Source organism: Saccopteryx bilineata, chromosome 6, assembly GCF_036850765.1.
Source record: "Saccopteryx bilineata isolate mSacBil1 chromosome 6, mSacBil1_pri_phased_curated, whole genome shotgun sequence".
In the NCBI taxonomy this organism is placed as follows: domain Eukaryota; kingdom Metazoa; phylum Chordata; class Mammalia; order Chiroptera; family Emballonuridae; genus Saccopteryx; species Saccopteryx bilineata.
The window spans coordinates 176,983,204-176,997,342 of NC_089495.1; positions in this window are offsets into that span (position 1 = coordinate 176,983,204).

The window sequence follows — 14,139 nt, forward strand, 5'->3', positions numbered from 1 at the left end:
TTTTTCTTATTGTTCTGGTCACGTATTACCTCTTTGATTTCTGCTTTCTTCAGGGTCACCAGGATTGCTTGAGGAAAATGTCATCAACTTCCAACAAAATATTTCTTTTAATTCTCTCCTGGAACCGAATGCGTTACTTTTGTAAACAAAACAGAAGAAATGTATGTGTGTGTGTGTGATTCATAAATAAAATAAGAAAAATAATAAATATATACAACATAGATATAAAAATAACAAACTCCAAACTAGAAACTCAGAGCAATCAAATCTTCTCGAACCACTCCTTCCCAGAAATGACTTAAATGTTTGCTTTCTGTTATTTGAATCCTTGAGATGCACCAGGAAAATACAATATTCTAACCTTTCAGGCAGACAATGGAAGGCTGGAGACAGAGAACAGCTCAACAAATTCCCATGAAGAAATCTTATATTTTATTTTATTTTTAAATCCTTCAGGCCTCCTACTCTGTTTGGAGGTCTGAAAACAGCCACCTTCCTAATAGCCTGTTTTAACTTGTCACCCACCTTTGTGCCTTCGGAAACCTGTTAATTGTTGTCTTGGTAACAAAGGGAAACACACTCTTGTGCTACTAATAGGGCGCTGAATTGCTTCCCTTCCAAAATACATATAATGATTTTAATTGACTTTATTTTCTTCCCAAAAGAAACAGAGATAAGCAATCATGGTGAGGTCCGCTTCTATTAACAGAGATGCAGTACCGATTTAAGATGAAAATTGAATTCTGGTAAATATCCACCTTACAGCTTCCCAGCCTGAAACATATACAGAATCTGGGGTCTGAATTTTTTCTTTTTCTCTCCTGGCACAGTTTACCCCCTCCTGGGACCCGGTAAAGGACTTGGGAGCTGGTAAAAACAACAACAACAAACAAACAAAAAACAAACCTGCACGTTATTCTGTAGCTTTATCCTGGCTGCATTTTGGAAAACAGATTTGCAGGCTCTGAACCAAAAGGCAATAAGTCACTTAGCCCATTTGCTCAGAGTTGTCACTGCACAGTTACTGTTTGCTTCCTAATAACTCTGCAACCACGGATGGTGACAAATAGGCAGAGACATTGTCTTCTCTGCATGTCAGAAAGCTGCGCCTCTGTGAATATCTCTTCCTTAGCTATTTCCTAATCCAATTTTTTCATATCAGAGCTAGGAATTTGTGTGTCAGAGTATTCGGTACATTTCCATAAAGCCAGGATCAGCTGCACTCGTGTTGATTCTAGGCATGTTGGAGTTGGAGCTTCGCAACGTCAGCCTGTGATAATTAGCAGGACCCTCATATCTGGGAGTATTCCTATTAAGGAGAACTCCAGATTATAAAATAAAGCTGGGGACAATAATTAATGGTGAGCATTAAATACATGTTTTGAGCTGTTGGAGGAGTTATGTGATAAAAGTTCCATCCATTCAACAAATGTTTATTGTGTTTACAGAACACCGACAACGCCATGTGGGTGTAAAGCTGTAAACAAGTCCCTTACATTCCTGCTGCCCTGGAAATTGCCTTCTGGGCAGAGAGTGAAATTAAAATGATGCAGTTAAATAAATGCATTTACACAGAAAGTCCAGGTAGTGGTGCTATGAAGAAAATCAGAGAGGTATAGTGATAGACGTGCTTCTAGGCAGGGGACACAGCTGTTTAAAAGGAGATGGCCTGGCCCTGGCTGGTTGGCTTAGAAGTAGAGCATCACCCCAGCGTGTGGAAGTCCTGGGTTTGATTTCCAATCAGGGCATACAGGAGAAGTGACCATCTGCTTCTCCACCTCACCACCTCCCCTTCTTTCTTTCTCTCTCTCTCTCTCTCTCTCTCTCTCTCACTCTTTCTCTTCCCCTTCCACAGCCATGGCTCGATTCATTTGAGTGCATCTCCCAGGTGCTGAGGATGGCTCTGTGGAGCCTTTGCCTCAGGCACTAAAAATAGCTCAGATGCAAGCATGGCCCCAGATGGGTAGAGCATTGGCCCCAGATGGGGGTTGCAGGGTGGATCCCTAGTTGGGGCATATGTGGGAGTCTGTTTCTCTATCTCTCCTCTCATTTAAAAAATAAAAAGAGGAGATGGCCAGGCAGAACCTCTGTGAGGAGCTGACATTCAAGATGCAGTAGAGCAGTGGTCCCAACCCCTGGGCCGTGGACCGGTACCGGTCCGTAGGCCATTTGGTACCGGTCCTCAGAGAAAGAATAAATAACTTACATTATTTCTGTTTTATTTCTATTTAAGTCTGAATGATGTTTTATTTTTAAAAAATAGCCAGATTCCCTCTGTTACATCCGTCTAAGACTCACTCTTGACGCTTGTCTCGGTCACGTGATACATTTATTCGTCCCACCGTAAAGGCTGGTCCGTGAAAATATTTTCTGACATTAAACTGGTCCGTGGCCCAAAAAAGGTTGAGGACCACTGCCTAACTTCTACTGAGTAGAGGTTTCAAAATGTGGCCCCCAAATCCTTTGATACTCTTTACATCAAGAGATGGAGTGTATGTTTCACTCCCTGTCCTTTAAATCTAGACTTCCTGACTGCTTGACGAAAAAGATGCTTGACAACAGAATAAAGCAAAAGTGACATAATGCCAATTCCCAGACCTGGGCCTTAAGAACCTGGCAGCTTCCACTTACTGTGTCTGGGTAGATGCTTGCTCTTGGTCTTGGTCACCATGCAGGACTCCATGAACGTTCCACCTTAGAGAGGTCAGCCCCACAATGTGGCTTCCTGCCCGTGTCACTTCCAAAAGTAGAGCTCACCTTAATCAGTGATCTATATAGCCCCTTCTTAACCAAAAATGCCACTTATCAAGAGAGTGTGGAAATGTAGTTATTGAGATGTAGATCTGACTTTCAGGTCATTTGATATATAATTGACCAATTTATTAGTCAACATATATACGGTCCATAGAAATGTGTTGTTCCCTGCATAGAAAAAGAATACTTTAACCCTGCCACTTCTCGGATCTAAACTTTGAGTGACATGCAAGGGACAGGTCAGCATAAGAAATACTTTGGGGCCTGACCAAAGAGTATTGGACTGGGACACAGAGGACCCAGGTTCAAAACCCTGAGGTCACGGGCTCGTCAGCTTAAGTGTGGGCTCACTAGCTTGAGCTCGGGGTCATTGGCTTGAGCGTGGGATAATAGACATGACCCCATGGTTGCTGGATTAAGCCCAAAAATCACTGGCTTGAAGCCCAAGGTTGCTGGTTTGAGCCCAAGGTCGCTGGCTTGAGCAAGGGGTCACTCGCTCTGCTGTAGCCCCCCAGTCAAGGCACATATGAGAACACAATCAATGAACAACTAAGAAGCTGACTAAGGTGCTGCAACAAAGAATTGATGTTTCTCATCTCTCTCCCTTCCTGCCTGTCTGTCTCTATTTGTTTCTCTCTCTCTGTGTCTTTCTCTCTCTATCTCTGTCTCTCTCTCTCTCTCTCTCTCTCTCTCTCTCTCTCTCTCACACACACACACACATACACACACAAAAGAAATACCTTGGAGTCAGACAAGTACTTGAGCAGCCATCAAAGGTATGGCACCTTGTTGGCACCTGCGTACTTTCTAACAATGTACTCGTGACCATCCAGGGATAAGACGAAGGAAGTCAAACCCTGCTGCCTCTCCTTGGAATGTCAGAAGTTAAATGCTTTGTCAGGATTTCAAATGGTGACTCCAGACTCCTTTTTGTTTGCTCTAGGATGAGCTGATTAAGTCATTTTGCTTCCTGAGCAATGAAGGGTTTAGGGTTGATTTTTCTCCTGGCAACAGTTAATTCTGGTGAAACGACATCATGAAAATATTGATGGAGAGCAGGAATATTAATCCATCACACATTATTTATTAGCAATGCAGTATGTAACAAACACAAGTCATAAATTTGATGAAATGCAATGTCATTAATCATTCACCATTTATAATGAAGGCCCATAAAACTTCATTTGAACATTCTCACAATCTGCTTATTACAAGCTCAGCTGTGGCTGCCTTTTCTATCATGTGACAAATCCCTTTCTTTCTTTACTTCCTAATTACTAATCCTCCTTTACAATTCGAAGAAAAGTAACTGCTCTATCTGTTGCTATGGCTCCCCAGCCTAAAGCAAGCTCTCTCTTCCTTTCTGCTGTGAGTAACCTGATTTTTTTCTTCCAAGCGGCAATATGCCCAACTCCCAAAGGACAAATCTTAATTGGCCTAAGCCAATCAAAAAACCCTTTCTATTTCACCTGTGATTTGTCTAAAAGTAGATAATATATCAAGTTCTTGCCAATAAACTGGAAGGAGAACCTGCTGGGGTGTTTGAGTAAGACTTGCTAGCCCTGAATAAAAGATATTAGAAAAAGAAAACCATTTTGATATTTCTTTGCTTCTTGCTCAGGGCAGGCACATCAGGGTAATGTGATGTTTGGAGCTGGGGCAGCCATCTTGCGAACATGAGGACAGTCATCTCTCACTCTGACGATGACAGATAAGAAGGAAGGAAAGTGCCTGAACCTTTGACACTCTGTTGAGTTGTCCAACCAACCCTGACACTGACTGATGACAAGATGCTTATCACAGAAGCAGTAACTCTTCGTGGGTTTAACCCACATTTATTCAGGTATGTTGACTAACGAGGTTGTATTTAGCAAATCAGATGAGAAAAAAGCAGGACAATTTCTATTACTTTGTGAGACCCAGGGCAGGACAGTAACAATGGCCCACATATTACACACCTAAGTACTTAAAAGTTACAAATTAAGTTGCAAACTGCTGAATAAAATATGTTTGGTCCTGAAACCTTGGAAAATATGCCATCATATGACATGAAAAGTAAAGTTGCAATTTTGAATGTTCGGAATCCTTTTGGAGCATCGTGCTAGAACATGGTGGTTGAGGACAGCCCATCCCGGTCCCAGCACCCTGGGGTGGCCCTCTTCCTTTCCCATCCCCTAGCTCTGTCCTACCTGTAAGGCATCTTGAAAGAACATCTTTAGACCCTGTAGACAGCAAGTTCAATTTTACCCATATTCTCCCATACTCTAAACAGGCACCATGGTCACCCCTCAGGCTTCAGGGTATGCACACTTTGGAAAGATGGACCTCAGGAAGAGGCACAATATGCCACAGCTGTGGTTCTGATCCCCCACCAGGGCATACCTAAGAATAAACAAATGAATGCATAAATGGTTGAGCAACAAATTGATGTTCTGTATCTCTCTCTCTCTCTCTCTCTCTCTCTCTCTTTCCTCTTAAAATCAATAAATTAAATTTATAAAAGAGGCACATATGGACCAGAAAGCAAATTTCTCTGACCCTTTGGAAGGAAATCTGGGGGCTCTGGACACCTGCAGAATGATCTTGACAAAATAACTTAGTCTTTGAAACAAATCAGGCATGGAGCCCTCCAAAGCATGTGGCTTAGAGCAGAAACCGCTCTTGACTGGGTCTAAGGAGGGATTAGGGATGGATGAGCCAATGGACGGAGGATGTGAATGTAAATGTGATAGATCGACGGACTGAATGCCCATTTTTATTTATAACGTCAGGCTTTTGATGATTTTCAACAAATAAAAAGTAGTTGTTCTTAGATATAAATACACAGAGATAGATTTATCATGAAGCTAATAAAAGTTAAGGTACAAGGCACCTCACCTGCACAGGTTCTGAGAAAGAAGACTTAGCAATATGCTGAGATGCTGATGCCACTGACTTGTAAACAAGAGGGCAGGCATCGCCACATCTAACAGCTGTAAAGGTAAGATTTTTAAATCCTTAACCATAAAAGGACCCCCAGAAGGTAAAGTGCTATAGCCATTGTGGAAAAGTTTGGCAGTCTTTGAAAAGTTAAAGATAAAATACTGTATGAACCCTGAAATTCCACGCTCAGGTACATACCCAGGAGAATAGACAACATGAACCCAAACAGATATTGGTACTTGTACATAAATGCCCACAGAAGCATTATTCATAATAGCAAAAAAGTCAAAACAACCCAAGTGTCCATTAACAGATGGATAAATAAATAAAATGTAGTCTATGCACACACAGTGCAACGTTATTCAGCCTTTATAAACAATGAAAGTCTGATACATGCTGCAATATCTGTGAACCCTGACAACGCTATGCTGATGCAAATAAGCTGGACACAAAAAGACAAATATTGTATGATTATACTTATATGAATTGCATAGGATAGGCAAATTCAAAGACAGAAACTATATCAGAGGTTACCAAGGGCCAGGGTGTTTGCTGAGGGAAGGGGGGATAAGAAGTTATTGCTTAATAGTTACAGACAAAATGGCAATAAGGAACTCACAAGTGTCAATAACTACACTAAATGTAAATGGATTAAACTCACCAATAAAAAGGCACAGAGTAGCAGAATGGATTAAAAAAGAAAATCCAACTGTATGCTGCCTACAGGAAACTCATCTAAGTAACAAGGATAAAAACAAATTCAAAGTGAAAGGCTGGAAAACAATACTCCAAGCAAATAACATCCAAAAAAAAAGCAGGCGTAGCAATACTCATATCTGATAATGCTGACTACAAGACAGCAAAAGTACTCAGAGACCAAAATGGCCATTTCATAACAGCTAAGGGGACACTGAATCAAGAAGACATAACAATTCTTAATATATATGCACCAAACCAAGGAGCACCAAAATATATAAGACAGCTACTTATTGATCTTAAAACAAAAACTGACAAAAATACAATCATACTTGGAGACCTCAATACACCACTGATACACGGCTCTAGATCGGTCATCCAAACAGAGAATCAATAAAGATATAGTGGCCTTAAACGAAATACTAGAGCACCTGGATATGATAGACATCTACAGGACATTTCATCCCAAAGTGACTGAGTATACATTTTTCTCCAGTGTACATGGATCATTCTCAAGAATTGACCATATGTTGGGCCACAAAAACAACATCAGCAAATTCAGAAAAATCGAAGTTGTACCAAGCATATTTTCTGATCATAAAGCCTTGAAACTAGAATTCAACTGCAAAAAAGAGGAAAAAAACCCCACAAAAATGTGGAAACTAAACAACATACTTTTAAAAAATGAATGGGTCAAAGAAGAAATAAGTGCAGAGATTAAAAGATATATACAGACTAATGAAAATGACAATACGACATATCAGAATCTATGGGATGCAGCAAAAGCAGTGATAAGAGGGAAGTTCATATCACTTCAGGCATATATGAACAAAAAAGAGAGAGCCCAAGTGAACCACTTAACTTCACACCTTAAGGAACTAGAAAAAGAAGAACAAAGACAACCCAAAACCAGCCGAAGAAAGGAGGTAATAAAAATCAGAGCAGAAATAAATAAAATAGAGAACAGTAAAACTATAGAAAAAATTAATAGAACAAAGAGCTGGTTCTTTGAAAAGATCAACAAAATTGACAAACCCTTGGCAAGACTTACCAAGGAAAAAAGAGAAAGAACTCATATAAACAAAATCCAAAATGAAAGAGGAGAAACCACCACAGACACCGTAGATATACAAAAAATTATTGTAGAATACTATGAAAAACTTTATGCCACTAAATTCAACAACCTAGAAGAAATGGATAAATTCCTAGAACAATACAACCTTCCTAGACTGAGTCAAGAAGAAGCAGAAAGCCTAAACAGACCTATTAGTAGAGAAGAAATAGAAAAAACCATTAAAAACCTCCCCAAAAATAAAAGTCCAGGCCCAGACGGCTATACCAGTGAATTTTATCAAACATTCAAAGAAGACTTGGTTCCTATTCTACTCAAAGTCTTCCAAAAAATTGAAGAAGAAGCAATACTTCCAAACACATTTTATGAGGCCAACATAACCCTCATACCAAAACCAGGCAAGGATGGCACAAAGAAAGAAAACTACAGACCAATATCTCTAATGAATACAGATGCTAAAATACTAAACAAAATACTGGCAAATCAAATACAACAACATATTAAAAAAATAATACATCATGATCAAGTGGGATTCATCCCAGAATCTCAAGGATGGTTCAACATACGCAAAACGGTTAATGTAATACACCATATCAACAAAACAAAGAACAAAAACCACATGATCTTATCAATAGATGCAGAAGAGGCTTTCGATAAAATACAACACAATTTTATGTTTAAGACTCTCAACAAAATGGGTATAGAAGGAAAATATCTCAACATGATAAAGGCCATATATGATAAACCATCAGCTAACATCATATTAAATGGCACTAAACTGAAGGCTTTCCCCCTTAAATCAGGAACAAGACAGGGTTGTCCACTCTCTCCACTCTTATTTAATGTGGTACTAGAGGTTCTAGCCAGAGCCATCAGACAAGACAAAGAAATAAAAGGCATCCATATCGGAAAAGAAGAAGTAAAGGTATCACTTTTTGCAGATGATATGATCCTATACATCGAAAACCCCAAAGAATCCACAAAAAGACTACTAGAAACAATAAGCCAATACAGTAAGGTCACAGGATACAAAATTAACATACAGAAGTCAATAGCCTTTCTATATGCCAACAATGAAACAACTGAGAAGGAACTCAAAAGAATAATCCCCTTCACAATTGCAACAACAACAAAAAATACTTAGGAATAAACATAACAAAGAATGTAAAGAACTTATATAATGAAAACTATAAACCATTGTTAAGAGAAATTGAAAAAGATATAATGAGATGGAAGAATATTCCTTGTTCTTGGTTAGGAAGAATAAATATAATCAAGATGGCCATATTACCCAAAGCAATATACAAATTTAATGCAATTCACATCAAACTTCCAATGACATTTATTAAAGAAATAGAGCAAAAAATCATCAGATTTATATGGAACTATAAAAAACCCCGAATAGCCAAAGCAATCCTAAAGAAAAAGAATGAAGCTGGGGGCATTACAATACCTGACTTCAAACTCTATTATAGGGCCACGACAATCAAAACAGCATGGTATTGGCAGAAAAGTAGATACTCAGACCAATGGAACAGAATAGAAAGTCCAGAAATAAAACCACATATATATAGTCAAATAATTTTTGATAAAGGGGCCAAAAACACACAATAGAGAAAAGAAAGCCTCTTCAGTAAATGGTGCTGGGAAAACTGGAAAGCCACATGCAAAAGAATGAAACTGGACTACAGTTTGTCCCCCTGTACTAAAATTAACTCAAAATGGATCAAAGATCTAAACATAAGACCTGAAACAATTAAGTACATAGAAGAAGACATAGGTACTCAACTCATGGACCTGGGTTTTAAAGAGCATTTTATGAATTTGACTCCACAGGCAAGAGAAGTGAAGGCAAAAATTAATGAATGGGACTACATCAGACTAAGAAGTTTTTGCTCAGCAAGAGAAACTGATAACAAAATAAACAGAAAGCCAACTAAATGGGAAATGATATTTTCAAACAACAGCTCAGATAAGGGCCTAATATCCAAAATGTATAAAAAACTCATAAAACTCAACAACAAACAAACAATCCAATAAAAAAATGGGAAGAGGACATGAACAGACAATTCTCCCAGGAAGAAATACAAATGGCCAACAGATATATGAAAAGATGCTCATCTTCTTTAGTTATTAGAGAAATGCAAATCAAAACTGCAATGAGATACCACCTCACACCTGTTAGATTAGCTATTATTAACAAGACAGGTAATAGCAAATGTTGGAGAGGCTGTGGAGAAAAAGGAACCCTCATACACTCTTGGTGGGAATGTAAAGTAGTACAACCATTATGGAAGAAAGTATGGTGGTTCCTCAAAAAACTGAAAATAGAACTACCTTATGACCCAGCAATCCCTCTACTGGGTATATACCCCAAAAACTCAGAAACATTGATGCGTAAAGACACATGCAGCCCCATGTTCATTGCAGCATTGTTCACAGTGGCCAGGACATGGAAACAACCAAAAAGCCCGTCAAAAGATGACTGGATAAAGAAGATGTGGCACATATACACTATGGAATACTACTCAGCCATAAGAAATGATGACATCAGATCATTTACAGCAAAATGGTGGGATCTTGATAACATTATACAAAGTGAAATAAGTAAATCAGAAAAAAACAGGAACTGCATTATTCCATATGTAGGTGGGACATAAAAGTGAAACTAAGAGACATTGATAAGAGTGTGGTGGTTACGGGGGGAGGGGGGAAAGGGAAAGGGAAAGGGGGAGGGAGAGGGGCACAAAGAAAACTAGATAGAAGATGACAGAGGACAATCTGACTTTGGGTGATGGGTATGCAACATAATTGAAAGACAAAATAACCTGGACTTGTTATCTTTGAATATATGTATCCTGATTTATTGATGTCGCCCCATTAAAAAAATAAAATTATTAAAAAAATAGTTACAGAGTGTCCATTCAGGTTAATTAAAAAGTTTTAAAAATAGTGTATTAAGAGGTTTTGAAGAAACAGAGCCAATAGAATATATACAGAGAGATATACAAGGGAGAAAATTTAGTATTGGAATTGGCTCACACAGTTATGAAGGTCAAGTCTCAGCGTCTGCCGCTGGCAAACTGAGGAAGCAGAACAGCTGGTGTATAATCCAGTCTGAGTCTACAGACCTGGGACCAGGGGGTCGCTAGTGCGAGTCCCAGAGAATGCAGTTCCCCCGACCAAGAGCTCTGACATCTGAAGGCAGGAGAAGATGAATGTCTCAGCTCAAGAAAAGGGAACACTTTCCCCTCCCTTTGCCTCTTTATTCCATCTGAGCCTCGAAAGGATGGGATAATGCCTGTCCACACTGAGGAGGGCAGATCCCAGTACCCCGTCTACTGAATCAAATGCTACTTCCTCCTAGAAACACCCCCTCAGACTTGCCCAGAGTTAATGTGTTACCAGCTCTCTGGGAATCCCTTAGTCAGTCAGGTTGACAAGTAAAATGAACAATTACAGTTAGTCTTGGTTACACAACATTTTGAATGCTTTCGATGCCAGTGAATTGTACATTTAAGAATGGTTTCATGGTAGATTTTGTCTTATGTATATTTTACTACAATAAAAGGATCCCCAAATTTATCATCTTGAGTCCCCACAACATTGGATTTTTCCCCGTTTGCCAAACATGCAATTCTCTATCACACATTTATTGACAACTTAGGAAGCACAAGGCATCCTGGGAGTTCAAAGAAGCCAGCGCGCACCAGAAAGGCACTGTCACCACCCTGCTCCTCACTTCTTCCCCAAGGACTATCTTGTAAGCGGGAACTTTTCAGTTTTCTTCAATAAATTAGACATGATATTTGACCTCAAGGAGCTTCTGCTCTGTGCCAAAGGCCAGCCTGTACAAGAATGACCCTAACACAAAGCCATACAGGAGATTTAACAACATAATGTGTGTTTGTGTGTTAAGGCACTCAGCGTGGGCCTGGCGTGTCAGAAACCATACTGTAACTTCACCCGGGATTCCCAGAATCACCACATTCTCCTCACTTCTCCCCCCCACCCCCCGCCTCTTGGAGGATTTATAACAAAATCTAAGGGAACGCAGACTGATGCATTTTAAAATGTGTTGTTATGTATTTTGCTGACTTTAGGTTGAGTGTTTGGGGAAAACCAGAGAAGAAAAATATTTCCTATTCCCTAAAGTGCTGAGTGGAGAGAATACAGACAGGAAGGAGTCAGTCTTGTGTCTGTTTTAGGCTGGCTTTTTCCAGAGGCTTCCTTGAGGCAAGGCAACAGGTGTTCGTGTGCAGGTGGCGCAAGCAAGCACCGTCGGGGAATGGGGACCTGAGACCGGCCAGGGGAGGAAGCTGAAGCAGCGTGAGTTGCTGAGCGGGTCGCCATGCAGGTAACAGACTCAGCTCCACTGGGGACTCCTGGGAAATAGTGTGGAACACCTGGCTGTGGCCTCACCTGGGGCAAAACTGTGTATTTATCCCTTAGTTACCTTCCATTGTTGGCTGAAGGCAGCTCCTCGAAGTGTAAATTTCTCAGCACTTCCAACCTGCCTCCTTCATCAACTGAAGCGCTCAGTGGAAATGAGTAGGCATCTAACACTGAGATCATCAGCATCAGCTGAAATGGCAAAGACTATGGGGACATGGGAGGGGCCCCACCAGGGCTGCCTGTACCACCAACTTGGATAATGATGTTCATTTCAACATCATAAAAAAAAAAAAACCCTCTAGATTAGTTTCTTAGGGATGCAAAGTACCACAAACTAGGCTTAAAATGCAGATATTTATTCTCTCACAGTTGGGGCTAGAAGTCCAAAATCAGGGTTTCAGCAGGCCCACGCTCCCTCCAAGACTCTGGGTAGAATCCTTCCCGGATTTATCTAGTCTCTGGTGGTGTTCGTTAGCCTTGGTCTCCATTGGTTTATAGCTGCATCACTCCAACCTCTGTATCTGTCCTCACATGGGGTTCTCCCTGTATGTCTCTGTCCTCATGTGGCATTTCCCTTTTCCTATAAGGACAGTAGTCATATTGGCGTAAGGGTCTACCGGTAACCTGACTGCATCTACAGAGACTATTTCCAAATAAGGTCACATTCACACGTGGCTGGGGTTTAGAATGTCAACATATCGTTTTAGTGGACACAATTCAACTCATCACAACCTCTCTGACCTCATTTTTTGTTTGGAAAAATGGGGATAATCATTTCTATCCTCTAGGTTTGTTTTAAGTGGTGGTGGGCGTGAGGGGGACTCAGATTACATAAAACACCACTCCACAATCTGCGAGGATCATTCAAAGCCTGTTCTGTCGTAAATTCAGAGCACTTTGAAATGAGAGAAATAGGATAGTCCCCTGTTGTTAAGCTGTGAAACGAAGGATCAGAGCAGAATTATAGAGAGGATGAAGGGTAACCTGACTGAAGTATGTATCTCTCTAAGGAGTGTTTTGATTGGAAGTGGATTTGTTCAGTCCAGGAAATGGGTAACAGAGTCAGACAGCCAAGACTGAGAGCAGGAGGCACCATGCCCCAGGCTGCCCTCCACGAAGCCCAACTCTCCCTGTGTGCAGAAGGTCCTTCTTGCTGGAGCCCTGGGAACCTTGCCAGAACCTTGTCCCTGACTGCTGGGCCAGGTATTTGCTCACCTGAGTACCTGCTGAGTCAGCCTGAATTCCCTACATGACCTGCCTTCTCCCACGTCTTATTTTTCTCTGTATATTAGTTGACTGGCGTTCTGATTTTATGCCTCAGATGTAGAAACTTGCTTTCTCGGCCCTGAAGGGCACTCCCTTTTTTCCAGGGCCGATTCTCAGACTTCTGAGATGGTGACCTTGGCCAGGTGCCTTGGAAGGAAGCAGCTAGGCTGGCTCAGCTCAATGTGCCTCTTAGTACCCTTTAAACACACCTGACTTCCTCCCTCCCTCCTTCCCTCCCTCCCTCCCTCCCTCCTTCCTTCCTTCCTTCCTTCCTTCCTTCCTTCCTTCCTTCCTTCCTTCCTTCCTTCCTTCCCTCCTTCCCTCCCTCCTTCCTTCCTTCCTTCCTTCCTTCCTTCCTTCCTTCCTTCCCTCCCTCCTTCCTTCCTTTCTTTTTTCTTTCCTATAGAAACAAGTCTTTATTTAGTAACTTTTAAAATCAGAGAAGATAAAACACTTATAATTCTCTTTAGAGCAAATACATATTATCAGCACTTTGGCTATCTTATGTCAAAAGCCCTTTAACAAAAAAATATGTGGTTTTAACCTTGACTCAGATTAAATTTATAAATCCCTATGACTTCCCGAAATATATGTAAGAAATGGGTGTGGTAACATTAGCAAATACTAAACTGTGTTAATAACTCATCATCCTCAGTTTGTGGTTTTAGAAACGGTACATGCACCTCATATATATGTCATCTCCTTGGCCTATTAGTTGCTGTGTATACAGTGCAACACAATACAAAACACACGCTTGGAGAATGCTCATTCATATCCACAAGATGTCAGCTAAAGGTTCGGTTTCAATACTGGCATCTAACTATCATACAGGCAATTAGCATTACACCAGCATATGCCATTAAGGCAATTTTTTAACTGAAAATATCAAAATGAAAACCATTATTTTTGAACTTATATATGACATGTAGCTCTTAAAGTGGAAATAAAAATATAATTTGTCTATTTACTATTCGATACACATAGGAGATCAATTTTTGCAGAAAAGCTCTTTTGTGTTGGGAAAAGAAGGCTTC